The 19,081-nt window shown below is 43.8% G+C and overlaps 1 protein-coding gene across 1 annotated transcript in view; it reads right to left on the bottom strand.

The window, feature by feature from the left end:
- Positions 1-10,579, bottom strand: part of Sgf29 (SAGA complex associated factor 29) — a 23,426-nt gene extending 12,847 nt beyond the window's left edge. Inside the window, exon 1 of the mRNA XM_021167300.1 lies at positions 10,416-10,579. The gene's annotated coding sequence lies outside the window, so the exon portion shown is untranslated. The remainder of the gene's footprint in view (positions 1-10,415) is intronic.
- Between the last annotated feature and the right edge of the window lie 8,502 nt (positions 10,580-19,081).

The following is a 19,081-nucleotide window of genomic DNA, read 5'->3' as shown; positions in this document are numbered from 1 at the left end:
AAAAACTGATAAAGATGAGAGAGCAATAGAAGTTTCCTGAAAACCTTGGCCACACTGACCTGAAAAGTGCTTAACTGAAAAAACGTCTCTGTTTATAATTTCCCACTATACACAGCACAATTAGTGGCTTAAAACAGAAGGCGGGAAATGTAGTGAGAATCCTGAAATTTTGGTTTCTTTTAAAAAACACAGAAATACTATAAAAATGGTTTGTTTGATTGTTGTTGTTTTGTTTTGTTTTTTCTAGTGTGTTTTTGTTTTAATCCCAGGTGTGGGGACATGGGTGCTTCTTCAAACTGACTGTAGCTGCTGACTATCAGCTTCAAACTGACTGTCCCTGCTGGCTAGCATTTACCTTGTACTTTGGCAGAAGCATGGTTTTGCCAGCTGCAGATAGTTTCTGCAGTTGTGTGACATTTGGAATTCTCGGAACTTTTCAGAGGGTACGTAAATTTGAGGCCTCCAACAGGGGAGGTCAGGTGGTTGTTGGCCCTTTATAGAGGTTGTTTGCAGTTTGTTAGTAGCTCTGGTCAAAATGATCAAAGAAGAAACAAAAGGAAAGAAATCAGATTCAGGAATTTTCCTGGGGGTGAGGAGGATAAAAGATGAGAAGAAGGGCTGGAGAGATGGCTCAGTGGGTAAGAGCACCTGACTGCTCTTCTGAAGGTCCAGAGTTCAAATCCCAGCAACCACATGGTGGCTCACAACCATCTGCAACAAGATCTGACTCCCTCTTCTGGAGTGTCTGAAGACAGCTACAGTGTACTTATATATAATAAATAAATAAATCTTTAAAAAAAAAAAAAAAGATGAGAAGAAGAAGAACTCACAAGGTAGCAAAGACTGCAACACCTGCTGGCAGGAGAAGTCAGGCGCAACAACTTATCCTTCACCTCGGAAGGAATTTCTCCCTGCACACCACAAGCCTCCTAAGAGTTTCACTGAGGTGGAGCCCCTGGAATTTTGGCTGCACTTACTTCCCATCCTCTGATTACCAACAAGTTCAAAGTAGTTGCTACCTTGGTCCAAGCAGCATAATGTTATCAATTTTGTAAACTAATGTAATATTTTATGGAGAAACAGAAAATCAAGATCCCTTCTAAGTTATGATACTGTTAAGGGACAGCTGACTCCATTTTTATTTTAGTTAAAAACAATATTAGAGGGCTGAAGAGATGGCTCAGCGGTTAAGAGCACTGACTGCCCTTCCAGAAGTCCTGAGTTCAAATCCCAGCAATCACATGGTGACTCACAAACATCTACAGTGAGATCTGATGCCCTCTTCTGGAGTGTCTGAAGACAGCTACAGTGTACTTACATATAATAAATAAATAAATCTTTTAAAAAAACAAGAAAAACAAAAACAAACAAAAAGTTAGACTTTCACATCCCTAGCTACAGGTCAACTTTTGTTGTTGTTCTACTCTTGTGAATTACACACTGCAAACTGTTTCCTTTGTTCTGAGAATTGACTGATCATAATGTTTCATGGTATGTTAACTGTCAGACCATAAACCTACAGGTAGCTTTCCCAAGACCATAAAAATAACTGTAAAATTCCCATTTTTAATCACTTGCTCATTTGCCCTAAAAAGGCCTTTCTGTTTCTGATCTGGGAGTATTCATTCTACTACCAAGGAGAACTATAAGTTTGGCCTGGTCATAAAAATAGAATTTTACCTTGCAACAGCTTGGTGTTAGTTCATTTTCACCACCATAATAAATAACACTGGGCTGGAGAGCTAATACATCCCTGAGGTAAAACTGTAAAGATATATTGCTGGCTTGCCAACTGAAAGCAAATTGCTTCTGGTGGTCATTATGGCCGGTACCGAGAAAAAGGCATTTGCTAGATCAATAGCTGCATACAGTGTGCCAGGAGATATGTTGATTTGCTCAAGTAAGGATGCCACATTGAGGTCATTCCTTCAAGAAGACAAGACCTGAGCCACCCCTCCCCCCAAACACTTGCCACACTATGAAGGCAGAATGGACTTAAACTCACATTTCTGCCTCAGCCTCCCAAGTGCTGGGATTACAAGTGTGTGAAACTGTACCCAGGCTGTTTTGTAAGATAAGATCTTTATATCTTTGTGGGCCCCTTAGACCTCTGGGCTGATGTAATTCACCTAGCTCAGCCCTAAAGAAGCCAGTATTATGGCATGCACCGCATGATGCAGCTAACACAAGCTTTTACATTGATGTATATTTTCATTTTCCAAGTCTATTCTCAGGAGTGGAATTATTGGATTACTTGTGCCTAGTCTTCAAAAGATCAGACTGGTTATTTTCACAGTGGGTGTGCCATTTTACTAACAGCAATGAGATTCTAGAATGTCTGCATCTATGCCAACATACACTACTGTCTTTTTGCTATTGTCATCCTAGTCTGATATGGTATCTTGTTTATTTTGTTTTTGTGCAGTATAAAAACTCAGATAATGACACAGGCTTTGCACAAACAAAAAATCGTGTTATGAAAAACAGCTTACGGTGTTGAAGTCATGTCCTCAAGACTCAGTTTGGAGGAACAAAAGATTGTACTTCCTAAATATTTAAGACATGTGCTTCCAAGAGCACAGTTCAGCAATAAGAAGAGAAATAACTGAACTCAGAAATGGAGAAAGGGCAGTTTGCCAGAAGGTGGTAATATAAATGATCACTAATCACATGAATAGATTCCATTATCATTAGCTATCAAGGACTTGCATATCAAAGCAACCGGGGCCAGAGCAGTAGTGCAGTGGTGGAGCACTTGGCTGTTCTGGATCTCACTCTGTAGACCAGGCTGGCCTCTAATTCAGAGATATACCTGCCTCTACCTCCTGAGTACTGGGATTAAAGTGTGAACTACAATGCACAACACTATTTTTAATATTTAATTGTATATGTGCCTGAGTGTGTGTGCACCACATGCATGAAAGAGCCTTCGGAGATCAGAAGAGGAGACAGATTCCCTAGAATTGGAATTAAAGACAGTTGTTAGCTGCCACATGAGTGCTGGAAACAGAACACCCAGTCTTTGGCAAGAACAAGTGTTCTTGGCTCAACAGGTATGTTGAGCCACCTCCCCAGCCCCTATAACATTTTTAACACCACCAGATCATTCATTTTCACATAAAAAAGAAAATGTCCCCCCCCCCCCGAAAAGAGCCTGGTGTAGGGTGCACACCTTGAATCCCAGCACTTGAGGCAGATCTCAGTGAGTTCAAGGTCAGCCTGGTCTAAAGCTACAAAGTGGCAAAGTGGGACCCTGTTACCAAAAAAAAAAAAAAAAAAGTATAAACAACAAAAAATGAACAAGACAAGATAGGATAGAAAATTGTTTTCTAAAACTGTCAAATACAGTATGATTCTATATATCCTTGCATGCAGTTGTGAAGACGTAAAATTAGACAAAAGATGCCCAAATACAAAAAAAAAAAAAAAAAAAAGTATAAACAGTCATGATGGCATGCCTATAATCCCACACACAGGGGGCAGGGACAGTAGTAACTTGACTTCAGGGCTAACTGGGGCTATCAAATAGCAAGACCTTGTCTGAATCTATCTCCAAAATTCAAATTTCAGAAAGTCTGAAACGTCTAGTTATGGGGCTAGAGAGATGGTTCAGCAGTTAAGAACATTTGCTGCTGTCTTAGGTAGGGTTTTATTGCTGTAAAAAGATACCATGTCCACAGCAACTCTTATAAAGGAAAAAAACATTTAACTGGGGCTAGCTTACAGTTTCAGAGGTTCAGTTCATTATCATCATGGTGAGAAGAGTGGCAGCATGTAGGTAGACATGGTGATAGAGGAGCTGAGAGTTCTACATCTTGATCTACAGGAAGCAAAAAGGGAGACTATGTGTCTCACCGAACACTGCCTGAGCATAGATATAATTCAATGCCAGTCTCCACAGTGACACACTTCCTAACAGTGCCACTTCCTATGGCCAAGCATTCAAATATATGAGTCCATGCAAGCCATATCTATTCAAACCAGCACAGCCACTCTCGCAGAGGAAATGGGTTCAGGTCCGGTATCTACTTGACTGCTCACAACTATAACTCAGTTCCAAGAGATCAGACATCCTCTTCTGGCCTCCGAGGGCACAAACCATGCATGTTGTGAATATTCATACATAAAGTAAGACACATACACATAAATCTTGGGAGAGAAAAATGTCTAGCTGTGTGAGACATGGTGGCCTGTGCCTTTAACTCCAGCACTCTGGAGAAGGAAGCAGGCAGGGCTCTGTATTTGAGGCCAGTCTGGTTTACAAAGCAAGTTCCAGGTCAGTCAGGAGAATATAGCCATACAGCCACGGGTTCCTCCATTTACCCCAAGGCTATGGCCAACCAAAACTTCTGGAAAGTGCCTAAACCCTGCACTTAAACTTTATTCTTGTTTTTTTATGTTTTTAATGTTGTTTTGAGCCAAATAACTTTTTTTTTTTTTTGGTTTTTCGAGACAGTGTTTCTCTGTATAGCCCTGGCTGATCTGGGCCAAATAACATTTTTAACACCACCAGATCATTCATTTTCACATAAAAAAGAATATGTGCCCCCCCCCCAAAAAAAAGCCTAGTGTAGGGTGCACACCTTGAATCCCAGCACTCCAGGCAGATCTCAGTGAGTTCAAGGTCAGCCTGGTTTAAAGCTACAAAGTGGCCAAGTGGGACCCTGTTACCAAAAAAAAAAAAAAAAAAAAGAAGAAGAAGAAGAAGAAAAAAGTATATAAACAGTCATGATGGCATGCCTATAATCCCACACACAGCGGGGATGGTTTGTAAATCAGACTGGCCTCAAATACAGAGCCCTGCCTGCTTCCTTCTCCAGAGTGCTGGAGTTAAAGGCACAGGCCACCATGTCTCACACAGCTAGACATTTTTCTCTCCCAAGATTTATGTGTATGTGTCTTACTATGCAATTCTGACTGCCCTGGAACCTTAGACCTAGAACTCACAGAGATCCATCTGCCTCTGCCTCCCCATGCTGGGATTAGAGGTGTGTGCCTGCCACCATACTGAGTTTATTGCTTTAGAGGCAGGGTTCCACTGTGTAGTCCAGGCTGGACTGAACTCCTATTTCTCCAGCCTCAGCCTTCACAGTAAACTTCTGCTCTTGCACTTGTCACTCATGTGTATGATGAACTGTTTCACTGACTGCTCTCCCACAAGATGACAAGCCTGGAGCATACAGGCTGCCACTCTACTCATCTTTCTGTTCCGCATAGGCCTTGGCACATACTACTGCAGATGAGATTGCTGAATGGAGCGGAGTCCTCTTAGAGCAGTCTTTCATCTTAGAACACTGGAACAGGTTTGAGGCTGAGCCTCTCACAGTCTTCTCTGTCTCCATAGTAAAGTACTAACATCTTCCGTGAGAGACTCTTTACTCCCCCACCCCATGCAGAAAAAAGAAATTATGCCCCTTCATAATTCCATTCAGTAGCATTTACTAATTATCTAAGACATAAAAGATATGCAGTAGTGAAAGAAAAACAATGCAGAATGGACACAGATATTAAATAAGTATAGTCACATGCCAAAGAAGGCCACATCAGCAAAAACCAGCCTGAACATGATAGTGGTCCCATGAGATTATAATGTTCAAAAAGATATACGAGATTATAAATTGAAAACGCTTTCATCACCTCCTTATTTCTTATTAAACATTTGTTTCTTGAGTATGGGAGCACATGTGCCATAGTGTTTACTGGTTTTCTTCTTATTGTGGGATCAAACTCAGGCTGTCAGGCTTAGTGACCACTTCCTTTACCCTCTGCGCCTTTCCACTGGCCCTCATCTAGTATTTTATTGAACTGTTTCTGTGTAAATACACAAACACTTTTCATTTTGTGAAAACCACCTATGTAGTATTTGCTCTAGTAACATGCTGCATATGGAGTAGCAGGCTACCTCATGTGGACTTGGTGTGTAGCAAGCTGATAATCTAGGCTGTGTAAGAGCACTGTGTCCTGTCTGTTTTAGAATAAAACACCTCACAATGCAATGCTTACAGTGCACTCTCAGCAGCATGTGATGCACACGTTCAATGTATTTATTCTTAGGGTGAAAAAGCACTACAGCAGATAAACGCACGAGGTGATTAGTTTTAACCAGACATCTAGATCACATGGGAAGGATGGCACTGGTTGCACCTGGGCGGCAGAGCAGAGGCAGAGGCAGGCGGATCTCTGAGTTCGAGGCCAGCCTGATCTACAGAGTGGGTTCCAGGACAGCCAGGGCTACACAGAGAAACCCTGTGGTTTATAGTGAGATGCTGATATTAATGAGAGCTTTGTGAGTAAGCAAGAAAAAAAAGAGCTGGATAGTGATGTGCCTTGCGTGTCTGATTGTTAAGAAAAAAATACAAAACAAAACAAACATACAAAAACAACAACAAGAACAACAAGAACAAGAACAAGAACAACAACAACAACCCCACCTGGGAAAAGATTCTCAATGTCTAGATCAGGTTGGTCTGTGAGATATTGTCTTCATTATGTTAACTGGGATGGGAAAACCACCCGTTCTCGGTGGCACTGTTCCCTGGGCTAGGTCCTGAACTACTGTGTAATGAAGAGGGGGTTAAACACAAATATGAATGCCGGGAAGCATTCGTGAACCCTAAAAGACCACCAAGGAGCCTGTTTTAGATGTAATAGCATTAGGGTCTCTTTATTACAAGCTCAGGTTTGGCATCCCCTCCAACTCAACCCTGACACAGCAGGACCAGAGGGAAGGCAGAGCAGCTTGACCCCTCAGCAGAACAAGTTTTTATAGGAAAATAGGAAGTGAGGGGTGTCCAGTCTGGCAAGCACCTAATAGAATGACCATACGCGGACAAATGGGTGCTCTGAAGCAAGACTGTATACAATCACAAACAGTCTGAAAGAACATCTGAAACAATCGGACTAATCTTTGATTAACTGTTGCTAGGAAGTAGCTAGGGAAGAACTCTGGCCAAAGACAAGCAGTGGGGTCCTTCCTGGTATGTGCGTGCAGCTTGGGTTCTGCTGTAGGTCAAGTTCACAGGCCCTTTTTTCCTTTCTTCTTTTTAAGATGGAGGCCAGTCCCAAGACAGAGTAGGTTTGGCCTCTCACAGACACCATGCATGCATCTCTCCCTGCTCTTGACTGCAGATGTAACTAGATGCTCCAAGTTCTTTCCTTGGCTCCCCCCAATGATAGACTACAATCCAGGGTGGTAAACCAAACAAACCCTTTCTCTTTCAAGTTGACTTTATCACAAGGTGTTTTATCACAGCAGCAGAAAAAAACCCAGTACATTATATAAATGGATAAACCGAATACAAACAAGAATATCAGAACTAAAATTCTCAAGCAAAAAGGGATCTACCAAGCACCCACAATTAGACACTGAGAAATGATACTCCAAACCCTTAAGAACAAATAGGTCCTTACACACTGATGGAGAAGAGTTGGGGAACACCACAAATAATTCCAAGTTCTGAACCTGAGTATCTGCAGGAATGGGAACACTAGTGAAAGCATGAGAATGTGAGGCTAAAACTAGAGTTCAGTTTGGGCCACATTTGAAATGTCTATCAGATATTCAACAGGAGATGTAATGCCAGAGCTGGATTTAAAAATCTGCAGAATTCATGAGACCAAGACAGGAGGATCACCTTAAATTCAAATTCAGTTTGGATTACAGTGAAATCCTATCTCAAAATGATGGTGGTGGTGGTGGTGGTGTCGGCGGCGGTGGCGAGCTGGGGTAAAGGCTCAGTAGTCAAGAGCAGTGGCTATCCTTTCTTGAGGACCCAAATTTGATTCCTAACACCTACATGGTGGCTAACAACCCTCTGTTCCAGCTTCAGGGAGCCCAGCCCAGTAACTACCTCTTCTGGCCTCTGCATGTGATGCATAAATATACATCAAGCAGGCTGGAGAGATGGCTCAGTGGTTAAGAGCACTGGCTGCTATTCTATTGGTTTGAGTTAAATTCCCAGCAACCACATGGTGGCTCATAGACATCTGTAATGGGATCTGATGCCCTCTTCTGGTGTGTCTGAAGACAGTGTACTCACATACATAAAATAAATAAATCTTTTTTTAAAAAAAACTACTTCAAAGCCGGGCGTGGTGGCACACGCCTTTAATCCTAGCACTTGGGAGGCAGAGGCAGGTGGATCTTGGAGTTCGGCTACACAGAGAACCCTGTCTCGTAAAAAACCAACCAACCAACCAACATCAAGTCAAACACTCATATAAATAAAAAAAGAAAATTTTAGAAAACAAAATGTTGCCAGGAATAGTGGCCCATGATATTAATCTTAGCACTAGGGAGGCAGAGGCAAGCAGGTCTCTCTGTGAGTTCCAGGCCAGCGTAGAATGAATTTAAGGACAGCTAGAGCTACTACCTAAGGAGACCCGACTCTCCATATATTTGCAAAATACTTTTAAATAATAAAAATATAAAAACAAACCTAAATAAACATAAAAATCAATCTTGAGTTTAAGGTAGAATTGTGGGGCTGTGACAGCCAGCCCCAACCTCATGGTACTGTGTTAGTACCTGCTCTATCTACCCCCAGTCAATTAGTGACACTTTCCCAGAGTGTTCAGACCTGTGTAATAATTTACACATAACTCCCCTATGATGGCGAGAAATTTATGGTACCAGGCAGTCAAGCCTTAAGGGCCTTCTTATCTTTGCCCTGCAGGCAAGATAAGAATAAGATAATTGTGTTCCTGCTTTCTGCTTTTGTAAACTTGCTTATCTGTGGGACTGGGATGAAGAAGTGTTTTATTACTGTACAATGGGAAAGAGAAACAACGGAGAGGAGAAAAACAACGACCTGGCCCAGCTATGCATTCTATAGATAATTAATTGTAAGGGCCACCGTTGATATCTGCCTTTATAACTCTTCCTTCCTTTAACTTTTTAAAAGACTTATTTATTTCACTGTCACTGTCTTCATGAACACCAGAAGAGGGTGTCAGATCCCATTACAGGTGGTTGTGAGCCACCATGTGGTTGCTGGGAATTGAATTTAGGACCTCTGGATGAGCAGTCAGTGCTCTTACCTGCTGAGCCATCTCTCCAGCCCCCGTCCTTCCTTTGGATCCCTCCACACCACATGGCATGCTGTTTGGCTTTAAGGTTGCCATCCTTCTGCCTATTACTGCCTACTGCCTAGCAGTAATAAATAAAATAAATTCATTTAATCTAAATTTGAATTGAGACTAAGATTTGGTCTTTCCCTGTAGATTCTAACACCACAACATTATACTGATCTACAAGATATAAATTTGAGAGCCAGTGAGATAGCCCAGCAGATTCAAGTGCTTGTGCCAAGCCTGATAACCCGAGTTCCATCCTAGAAGCCTACATGATGGAAGGAGAGAACTCCTGAAAGCTGTCAATTGACCTCCACAAAAGTGCCGTGGAATGAACATGCCTGCCTTCACACACACCAAATATTTTTACAAGATAGAAACGAGAGCATCAAAATAAATTTTATTTTTATTTAAAGTGTGAAATAGACAATGTCCAAGGAGGGAACAGAAAGAAAGGCAAGATGAAGAAGGGTTTATGTACTTTGAGGGTACAACCGTTAAAGATGAAGCAAAGGAAGCAAGAGTTCTTTAGAGAAGAGAGAAACGAGGCAATGAAAGAGGATGCTGCCAATCCTTTATCACTGAACTTCGGAATCCAGAAGTCAAGGTGGCTTTGTTAGAGCTGTTTCTGTGAAATAGCATGAGTCAAAGCCTCCCTAGAGAAAGCTGAACATTGACAGGCAGGGGAAGGTGCTGATGAGTAGACGCAGACGTCCTAGGATACATGTGTCTGCCGACATAAGAGTGAGCTGGAGCCCAGCGTGGTGGTGCACGCCTTTAATCCCAGCACCTGGGAGGCAGAGGCAGGTGGATTTCTGAGTTCGAGGCCAGCCTGGTCTACAGAGTGAGTTCCAGGACAGCCAGGGCTACACAGAGAAACCCTGTCTCGAAACCCCCCCCCCAAAAAAAAAAAAGAGTGAGCTGGAGAGTGGTTGAAGTTACTGTTGTGAAAATGGACACCTTTAGGGCATGTGCAGTCTGTAATCTCAGCACTCGGGGTTGGGAGAGGAGGACTGCGATCTCACGGCCAGGTTGGGCTACAGAGCGGGTCCCTACCAAAAACTAAGCTTTTGAGAAAGTAGTAAAATGGGCTGATGTCTGGGACCCACATCAGCTGCCGGCATCTAGACTAGCCAGCTCCAGCCGCTTCCCACCTCTCCAGAGAGGTAGGGCGCACGCGCAAGCCCCAGGGCGCCGGCTCCCACAGCCCCGCCCCCTTCCCGTCCAGGGCGCGTGCGCGTCTCCTCAGACCCCGCCTCGGCGAGCCGGGCGCCGGGCAGGAACGCTGGCCTTTCGTTCCCGCGCTGCTTGGAGGTACCTTGCCATGGCCCCGTCCCACCTACCGAGCACAGGAAGAAACAGCACGTCGCGCTGGTAACTGCGATGGCGGGAACAGGCGAATCCCTGGAACGTTTCCTCACAGGGTAGTCTCGCACTTGCGTTCGAAGGTTCGCGGCACGTCAAGAACCACACACGCTGTTTCTCTTATGAGCGCGGTCGAGCGCGGAGGACTCCTCTGCGCATGCCGGGTACTTCTCTGTGACGTGCTGCATTGCACTCTGGGAAACGTAGTTCTTACTTCGACACCTGTGCTTTGATGTACTTAATCATGATTTAATAGATCAGAGTCAAAGGAACAGAAAAGCATGCGTGAAGCCTCGCCTCGCATGTGAGAGGTGATGGGAGCGGATCCTCAGCACGAGAAGAAAACAACAACAAAACCACATCAAATTGTTGGGGATGAGGAGGGAGGGCCCCAGGAAGCAGATGAGAACTCTGTACTTTAAGCTGAAATTTGCTGTGAATTTAAAATGTATCTAAAAATATTTTTAAATTCCAAATAAGCAGTTTTAGGTTTAGTACTTGTATTTTACAGAATCTTCCCAGCAAATAAAAGATTTGGACATGCAAACATTTAGCTACATCTTTGGATGCCTGCCCAGTTAGTGCAGTGGTAGGACACTTGCTTAGCATGGTCCCGGTCTCAGTCTCTAGGGACTGCTCCCACCCTAACTATCCTAGTATTTCCTACATAACACCTAAAAAACCTCAATATGGTTTGGTGGTAAAGAGCACGTACTACTTACTCAATCATGAAGACCAGAATTAGAATGCCAGCACTCCTGTCAGCTGGCTCAGACTGCCTGTAACTCCAGCTCCAAGGGATCAGATGCCCTCTTCTGGCCTCTGAGGGCACTGCACAGGTGCACATACACATATACATAAGCCTAGACATAGAATAAAAATATTTTTGAAAATCTTTTAAAGTTTATAATTACATATTGTTATTCTCTGATAGGATTACAAATGCTATAAGGTCAAGATCATTAGACATTCCCAGTACATAGCACTGTGCCTGGCATACAACAAGCTATCAGATATTTTTCTATTAGGAAACCTTACATTTTAACACTGAAACTATTTTAGCCCCTAGACTAACAAAGAAATTTATATATATAAATATATATTAATGAGTCTGGGGAGATGCGGAGCAATCAAAAACATGTACTGCTTTTGCAAAGAGCCTAAATTCAGTTCCCAGTGCCTACAGTAGTGGCTTATAACGATCTACAATTCCAGCCCCAAGGGTACTGATGTGCCTTCCTCTGGCACCTGCACTCACGTGCACATACCCACACAGAGACACATACCTTTTACAGATTGAAAAAATAATTTTTTTTCATTGAATCTGTATGTCTATAGTCAGTTGCCTGGTTAATTTTAACAACTCTGACAGGGCTTAGAGCCACTGGACAATGCAGTCTTCACTGAGGAATTTCCCAGACAGACCTAGCTATGGGGAATTGTCTAATGAATTATATAGGATTATAGGAGTGCACTAACACGTCACCATATTAATTCATACAGAAGACCCAGCCACTGTAGGTAGCACTGTTCTCTGGGAAGGTGATCTTGGACTACATAGGAAAGCTAACAGCATTTAGAAGACAGAGACAGGTAGATGTCTATGAATGAGGCTAGCTTGTTCTATATAGGGAGTTCAAGACACCAGTGAGACTAGTCTAGGAAGAAAGAAAGAGAGAAAGAAAAAGGAAGGAAGGAAAGAAGCTAGCCAGGCATGGCAGCACATGCCTTTGATTCCAGTGCTCAGGAAGGAGAGGTGGATTTCTATGAGTTTGAGGCCAGCCTGGTCTACAATGCGAGTCCAGGACAACCAAGGCTATCACACAGAGAAACTGTGTTGTTACAAGTGGCAGGGGACATCAAGACAAGGTTTCTCTGTGTAGTCTTGCCTGTCCTGGAACTCACTCTGCAGACCTTGAACTCCTAGAGATCCACCTGCCTCTGCCTCCCAAGTGCTGGGATTAAAGGTGTCTGTCACCACTTTTAGTTCTTTTTTTTTTTTTTTTTTTTTTTTAATTTATTTATTATATGTAAGTACACTGTAGCTGTTGTCAGACACTCCAGAAGAGGGCATCAGATTTCGTTATGGATGGTTGTGAGCCACCATGTGGTTGCTGGGATTTGAACTCAGGACCTTTGGAAGAGCAGTCGGAGCTCTTAACCACTGAGCCATCTCGCCAGCCCCCACTTTTAGTTCTTATCAAGGTGCAGTGAATGGCTCTATCACCCATCCTATTTCAGTTCTACATCTGTGAATTTGGGAAAATCATATTATGAAGAGTTCCAGAGCCAAGTGTGATAGCTCACTCCCCAACACTCAAGAGGCAGAGGCAGGAGGAAGTCTGTGAGTTTGAGGCCAGCCTGGTTGTTCAGAGAACTCCAGGACACCCTGGATATCCTAGAAAATCAGGACACACTGGCTCAAACAGTTACACAGTTTTTACGGTTTGGTATAGCAGGACTTCCCACCTGCCAGTGGTATAAGTAATAACACAGAGGCTTTTTAATATTTTAAAGCTTAGGCCTTTTAGCTAGGGCAGTCCTCCAGCAAGCCATGTAGTTTATTTAACCCTACTAACCCTGGAACTCTGTCCTGACACCTGGCTAGCTCTACCTCTCTGTTCTACTCTGATTTATTCATTTACCTTTGTATACCTCTCGATTCTCAATTCTTTTCTCAGTGCCTCTGTGTCTGTCTCTGCCTCGGTCTGTCTCTCCCTCTCCCCACCCGCCCCCCTATCTCTCTTTTTCTCTCTCAGAAGTTTCACCCTCCGCTTCCTGCCAGCAATTGGCCTGCCATCAGCTCTTTATTACAGGCAATCAGATTCAATCTAGATTGTCCATAGCTACTGAGGAAGGATGAATATTTATAAATTATGAGGACTGTAATGGGCCATAGAAGTAACAATACCAAGATCGTGTCATTGTTTAACTCTCTTCAGGTACAACATCAAAAATTGAATATTCAGAGGCATATCTTCACACAACGTGCCCTAACAGTTTAGTTTGTTGTTTGTTTGTGTTTTGTTTTGTTTTGAAACAAAATTTCACTATGTAGTCTTGATTGGCCTGGACCTTGATCTGTAGATCAGGCTGGCCTTGAACTCAGAGACTTGCCTGTCTCTGCTACCTCCCTGTTTTGTTGCTTGAGGCAGGTGGGCCTTGCACTGGTGATCCCACTGCCTCTGCCTCCCCGGTGCTGGGATAACAAACCTAGGGCACCATGCCCTCCTACAGATTTTCCATTTGCCAACAAAGACAGCAAAGCAACTGTCTTTCCTGAATGTTAAATATGGAAATAGCTGCTCATCCTGAGACATTTAGGGTTCCTAATTGTGGTTTTTGTTACTTTTCCTGGTGCTGTGATTTAAAATATCCTTTAAAAGGTGATGTAAGGAAGAAAGTTTTATTGCGTTTAGTGTTTGATCAGGACTGATCAGGTGATGTGAAAAGAGACCTACCTGCAAAGAAGCAGTTGTCTTTCATTAGCACAATGGAGGCAGCAGCTGTCTCGAGAGTGGAGGTTGTACAGAAGCACAGGGGACTTGGGAGTTTCAGAAATGTTGGTACATGATTTCATATGCAGATTTCCCACCTAAAGTCCATGTTGGCCTTCCTGTTTACTGGCTCGGAACTTCCTGCGGAAGCTATCTGCTGTCAACTTTTGGGTCAAGAATTTCTTAGCTCCCCTGAGGCTTTAAGTCATTAGCCATTAGCTACAGTTGGGGAAGTCCTAGCAGCAGGAGCCAGGGTCACAAGAACCTGGGTTAAGAAGCAGAATTGCTTGCTGGTGTCATTAACCCTTCAGTCTGGAGGCAGGGGATCTCTGTGACTTTAAAGTCAGTGTATAACAAAGCAGAAGCTACATTGCGATTAAGGTGCCACATTGTTATACATTGTTACTAAGTCTCTAGACCTTACAAAAATAAGTTTCCATTTCCTAAACCTAAGTGTCCTGCAAACTGATAGGCTATTTCTCCACCTCAGAATGTATGGATTATATGGGCAGGAGCCTCTGGGCCCCTGGGCTGGAAAGTTCAAGGTTAGGGGTAGAGACTGAGGGATGCTGGGAGAACCTGGAGGCCAGATCTGCTTTGATATGTAAAATATGCTCCTCCAATCTTTTCTCCCAGGTCAAAACCAAACCATCATTTTCAACCTCCGCTGAACCTGTAACCCCATGATGTGTGCCCACGCCTTTGTCTTGATAAACTCCTGAGCCTGTGATATGTGATCACCCTTTTGCTTTACGAAGGTGTGTCTTCCCAGGTACCTTGATGGCTCCCCTTTGACATAATGTGTTCTTGCTCTTTATTTTTATTGCTTCCTTTCTAGCAGCCTCATATCCTGACAGCTGTTTCCTGTCACAATTATCTACCCCAAGGCAGCCTTGAGCCCTGGGTGACCCCATTCTCTGTCCAATGCTAACAGCCAATTATCAAATTGCTAATTATCTAGTTGTTAATTAATAATTATCTAGCAGCTGTTTTCTATCAACTCAATAAAAAGGACCCCAAAAGCCAGGGAGGGGCTGCTATCTGAAATACTGATTTGGGGTGAGGCAGCTGTCTGGTGGATCCCTTGTGCCTTTAATTCCTGATTTTCTATATATGTTAATGGTTTTGTTTGTTTGTTTTTATTATTGTTTTATTTAATCCTTATTGTTCACATCTGTAGTCCCAGCTACTTCTGAGGAAGAGGCAGGAGGATCATTTGTTTCTGTTTTTGTTTTTTGTTTGTTTTTAAAGATTTATTTATTTATTATATGTAAGTACACTGTAGCTGTCTTCAGACACTCCACAAGAGGGTGTCAGATCTCATTACGGATGGTTGTGAGCCACCATGTGGTTACAGGGATTTGAACTCAGGACCTTCAGAGGAGCCCCCGGGAGGATCATTTGTACCCAGGGGTTAAAGGCCATCTTAGAGGAAAGAGGTCAAGGAAGAGGGAGGAAGCAGTGTGTGTGTGATTATAGAGTTTTCCTCCTCATGTGTCTCAAAACAGACAAACAAACCGGGCATGGTAGTGCATGTCTTTAGTCCCATAATCTGGGAGGCAGAAGCAGAAGGATCTCTGTGAGTTTGGGGTCAGCCTATCTACATAGCAAACTCCAGTACAGCCAGGACAATAGAGATCCTGTCACAAAACAACACAACATACCATCCTATCCTCGGTTTTCATTTCGTTGCCTCTCACTTGACATACTGTTCAGAGCCAGAGCCTGGAGTTTGTCCTTAACATCCCCATTTCCCTCCAGCCTTACAGTCAACACACCAAGTGCCTGTAAAACAAAAACATGGTTGTCTGTCAGGCTTCTGGCCCTGCTTTGCATCTCTATTCAGTTGTAGAGCACAATTCATCTACTGTCCATATCCATGGAGTCCACTGGCCTCTGCTGTTGCAACTGCCGAGTTTTTCTAATGTCTGCAGCCTGGTGTGGTGGATGGAGCATGCCTCTAATTCCAACACTCGGGAGTCTGCGCTGAGAGTCTGAGGAAGAGCAAGGTGGTGCAGCAGGTAAAGGCACTTGTCACCAGGTCTGACTATGAGGCTTCGAGCTCTAGAACCCATATGGTGGAAAGAGAAGTCCAGCTCCTCCAACATGTCCTCTGAGCTCCACACTCGTGTCACAGCAGACATGCATCTGTGCATGCACACAGTAAATAAACGTGACATGGGATAAAACTTTAACTAAGGCCGGGAGTGGGGGCACATACGTTAGTCCCTCAACTTAGAAGGCAGAGGCAGACAGTTCTAGACCAGCCAAGGCCACATAGCCAGACCCTATCTTTGAAACGCACACACACACACACACACACATACACAAGGCCACATAGCCAGACCCTATCTTTGAAACACACACACACACACACACACACACACACACACACACACACGGCCACATAGCCAGACCCTATCTTTGAAACACACACACTAACTAGAAGAAGATGGTGTCCATCATAACAACTGCAGCATTCAAGTGCCTACATGCACAATATACACAAAGTAAAAATATATCACAAAATAATTTTTAAAAATGTATTCTTAGGGGGTTAGAGAGATGGCTCTGGCTGCTCTTCCAGATATCCCGAGTTTAATTCTCAACAACCACATGGTGGCTCATAACCATCTATAATGAGATCTGGTGCCCTCTTCTGGGCTGCAGGCATACATGCAGGCAGAATGCTGTATACAAAATACACAATCTAAAAAAATTTTATTCTTCTTTCATATATCCCCACTGAAGTTTCCCTTCCCTCTTCTCCTCCCAGCCCCTCCCCCTCCCCTTTTCTTCTCCCCTAGAGCCACTCCTCTTCCATTTCCCTTCAGAAAAGGAGGCCTCCTAGTCATCATGGCAGAACAAGGTACAAGACTGGGCACAAAGCCCATATGAAAGCTTGACGAGGCTACCCAGTAGGAGGAGTAAGATCCCAAAAGCAGGCAGCAGAGCCAGAGACACCCCAGCCCCACCGACAAAAATAACTTTCTAAGATTCCCAATTTGAGCCTGGTGGTGATGGCACATACCTTTAATCCCAGCACTCAGAAGGCAGAGGCACGTAGATCTCTGTGAGTTTGAGGCCAACCTGGTCTAAAAATCAAGTTCCAGGACAGCCAGGACTACACAGAGAAACCCTGTCTCAAAATTAAAAAAAAAAAAAAAATCCAGTTTGAGGCTAGCCTTGGTACATAGTGAGTTCCAGGGTTCTGTACCAGCCTGGACTATATAGTAAAACCTTGTCTCAAAAAAGGTCCCCTAAAATGTTGGGGTGGGGTTGTAGTTCAGTTGGTAAAGTACTTGCCTAGCAGGTACAAAGCTTTGGGTTTGATTCTCAGGTGCATAGATCGGGTATGATGGATCAGGTTTGTAGTATGGTACTCAGGCCCACAAAGATCAGAAGTTTAAGGTCATCTTCAGCAACAGAGGGGATCCAAGACAGTCCAGGCTACAAGAGGCCCAATCTAAACATGAATTAAAAAGCTTCCTATTAGCCGGGCGTGGTGGCGCACGCCTTTAATCCCAGCACTCGGGAGGCAGAGGCAGGCGGATTTCTGAGTTCGAGGCCAGCCTGGTCTACAAAGTGAGTTCCAGGACAGCCAGAGCTATACAGAGAAACCCTGTCTCGAAAAAACAAAAAACAAAAAAGCTTCCTATTGTTCTAATCCCAGTTACTGGTTTTCCCTGATCTATTTTATGAGGGCACTGTGGGGCTTTCGTCAGTCACAGTGATGCCTGTGTGGCATTCATCAGCCAGAGCGATGGAGCTGTGCTGAGATCACAGGAGAGCCCGTGGGAGCTGAACCTCACTACCTTGTGGGTATTCTGATCAAATTAGGTCAGCAGTCTTTGGTAACAAATGTTCTACCTTCTACCCAATCTCGCTGATCCCATTATCTGGTTTTGATTAGTAAGACTGGCCTGGAATTCCAGGGCTAGAACCATCCTCCGACCTCAGACTCCTGAATAGCTGGGGTAGGGTGTAGAGGGTCACACCTCTACATTCACCCAGGTTGCTTGTTTGTTTAAGGCATGGTCACTCTATATAGTCCTGGAGTTAGATATGTAGACCAGGCTGGTCTCAAACTCCTTCCACCTTTGCCTCCCCAGTGCTGGGACTAGCATACACCCATCACACCTGGCTTCCTTATGTCTTTTTCATTGCTTTTGTTTCTAAACCTGTCCTTGTGTCTATATTTTTAAACTTTACTTTTAATTTTTATCTTATTTTATGTGTATGGGTATTTTGCCTTCACGTATGCCTATGTGCTGCCGCTCACATGCCTGGAGCCTACACAGGGCAGGGGTTGTCAGATCCTCTAGAACTGGAGTTATGTATGACTGTGAGCCACCACCTGAGTACTGGCATCAAACCTGGGCTGTCTGAAGAGTGCCCTTAGCCACCGAGTCATCTCTCCAGCCCTGTGACTTACAACGATTACTACCATTTGTGTCTTAGAACAATTATTGCCATCCTTTTTTTTTTTTCTGTATTTTTAAGACAGATGAGCTAGGTAGTCCAGGCTGGCTTTGAATTTGCATTCTTTCTGCCTCCTGAATGCTGCTGTCACTGGCCTGTGCCACCAAGCTTTGTTTTGAAGTTATTTAGACCCCTGAAAAAGGATAATTGTATCCAACTTTTGGAGGTCACACACACTGCCATGTTGAGCAACCTCATGCCTGTTTCCTTGTGGCCTAGAACGTATATCTACTAGTAAGAGAGAACAATAAGATCTTCAATAGTCTCAGAGTCTATCTGACCAGAGTGGTCTTTTTGAAATGCAGGAGTGTTCATGTCCTAGTATCCCTATTTCCTGTCCCACTTCCTTCTCTCCCAACCCATCCCTGATCCACATTAGCAGCTGCTACAAGCAGCACACCAGCAGCTTGGCTCTTCTTCAGCACTCCCCTCCCACAGAGCCTCTGTAAAGGCTCAGAGAGCATTTCTCTCCCTCCCTCTTTTCTTCTTCTTCTTATTCCTCCTCCTCAGCCCCCTTCTCCCCCTCCTCCTTTTTCTATGACTCATTTATTTTTAAATTTTTGTTTGTTTGTTGTTTTTCAAGACAGGGTTTCTCTGTGTAGCCCTGGCTGTCCTGGAACTCACTCTGTAGACCAGGCTGGCCTTGAACTCAGAAATCCGCCTGC

The sequence above is a fragment of the Mus caroli genome, chromosome 7 (assembly GCF_900094665.2).
Source record: "Mus caroli chromosome 7, CAROLI_EIJ_v1.1, whole genome shotgun sequence".
Classification (NCBI taxonomy): Eukaryota; Metazoa; Chordata; class Mammalia; order Rodentia; family Muridae; genus Mus; species Mus caroli.
This window is presented reverse-complemented; position numbering and strand designations above follow the sequence as displayed.